We start from the raw sequence: 1,949 nt of genomic DNA on the forward strand, positions 1-1,949 counted from the left end.
AGCAGATACAAAACTGCATTTCAGCTAACATGTACATTTGTTTACAGATGTAAGCATAAGTTGAAACTAGTGACTGGTAAAAAATTAATTGTTTAAATTAAAAGAATTGTAGTAAAGGATCATTTTTTATGTTTCTGCAGTCACAGGCTCATGTAACAAACTGAAAGATTCTAGAAATGGAACTAAATGTTTTGTTTTTATTTGACATTTTCATGCGAAAATATGACCACACTTCCTTGAACACTGTTTACCTAGAAGATTGGTGAATGAGGACAGGAAGACAGATGGATGTAAACTCTTGATATTGTGACAGCCCAGAGCATCTCCCTGGGATCCACTTTGACATCATTTAGCCTTCATTACTGCAACCCTGAAAGTTGCGCTCACAAGACCCTGCCAGGGAACCAGATGATGTCACCACCCCCACTGGAACTAGCTAACACCTGAACAGCATCCGGGATGTGAATCTTAGGTTCCTGCCATTGTCCCCTTCCTAATTTGTCATTTTCCTTCCCTAGCTTGTTTCTGTGTCTCGGCTAACTTTACAACACTGCTGTGAGCTTCTAACAAGAAAAGTAAGCAGAACAAAATGCCTTAAAAAGTCTAGTGCGAGTAAAAGGACAACATGCCTCAGTGACATTAAGATGGAGCATTATGCCTATATTTCTCTCACTTTTTTGTGTTACCCCTGTTTTCCCTTAAAGAAGCAAGGATCACATTTGAACAGCAACAGCAGTGGAAGCTTATGACCCACTAAACTAGCTTTTTCTCCCATTGATACCACCTTTATACTACTGGAAAGAATTTAAAGTTTCCCAGCTATAAGAGACACTATACAGTTAGAAGGATATCAAATAAGAAAAAAATATATTTAAAATATTAACCAAGGATTTCATTTTAAGTTGTAAATATTGTAAAGGCTTTGTCTTTTTCCATCTTTCTAATAAAAGTTAAAAATATATTTATACTAATTGTTACAGGAGTAATCAAGCTATAACTTGACACAAAACACTTCTGTCTGAGGTTATAATCATAAATACTGGTTGTATGAACATTTCATCAACACATAGTTGTTCTATTACATTTGTTTCTATGTTTCTGTTTACAGTATCACTTTGGTCTAATTTTAGATGATAAAGCCCTGAGAGCAAGAAAACTTTTAATATTTACCTGTAAAATACAATGCAAGTGAACATTATAGCACCATGAGCAAATAATTTAAGTTTAAATATATATTTTTTGCAAACGAAACAAAGCTAAACATCGGTATTAAAATATTAACTCCTCCATTATGCTCTCACTTCTGTCACTCTTATTTTTAATCTAGAATTACTGCTGTAGTTTTCTTTTAAACTAACAATTAACTTTATGTCAGAATGCCAGTTTTACTCAAGTAAACACTTACAGCAGGGGTGCCAAACTCAAATCAGCTGGAGGGCTGCATCTCTTCATTTTCAGGTGCCTATGGGCTGTATCCAGGCTCTTGTACTGGCAGCCCTAGCAGCTCCACAGAAGCTTCGACACCAATAGAGGGACTTTCCATGAGGGCAACCAGCACACCAACCCTGAAAAGACCGAATCAGAGAGATCCTCCAGGGACACCATGTCTGTGCAATAGTGGCCCTGCAGGGACCCCATATGGTGCATATGACCTGTAGGGACACAGAGCATGACCCTATGCCACCACGGTCAGAGCCAGCACCCTGGGGATCTGGCTTCAGTGGCTGGTCTTCCACAGCAGCAGCCCATCCCACAATGAGAGCTAGGGGTCTGGCTGCCCCAGCACCACTATGAGTTAAATACGGCCACAGCAGCTAGAGCCCCAGCTCTGGCCACAGTGGCTGGGCTTCCTGGTGACAGCTGGGGTGCTGGCAACCCGAGAAACACTGAGAGCAGAAACTCTGCCACTACAGCCAGAGCTAGGGCTCTGGCTAAAGTGGTAGGGGGGC

The 1,949-nt window shown here is 40.5% G+C and overlaps 2 protein-coding genes across 3 annotated transcripts in view; one reads left to right on the forward strand and one right to left on the reverse strand.

Moving 5' to 3' along the window:
- Nucleotides 1-1,282, forward strand: part of GPR183 (G protein-coupled receptor 183) — an 11,371-nt gene extending 10,089 nt beyond the window's left edge. Inside the window, exon 4 of one of the 2 annotated variants that reach the window (XM_006027408.2) lies at nt 256-1,282. The gene's annotated coding sequence lies outside the window, so the exon portion shown is untranslated. The remainder of the gene's footprint in view (nt 1-255) is intronic. The other variant, XM_006027409.2, reaches the window with a different exon arrangement.
- The window catches only part of UBAC2 (UBA domain containing 2), a 199,738-nt gene that overhangs the window by 111,341 nt on the left and 86,448 nt on the right, over nt 1-1,949 (reverse strand). The window lies entirely within an intron of this gene.

This window comes from Alligator sinensis, unplaced genomic scaffold (genome assembly GCF_000455745.1).
Source record: "Alligator sinensis unplaced genomic scaffold, ASM45574v1 scaffold744_1, whole genome shotgun sequence".
Lineage (NCBI taxonomy): Eukaryota > Metazoa > Chordata > Crocodylia > Alligatoridae > Alligator > Alligator sinensis.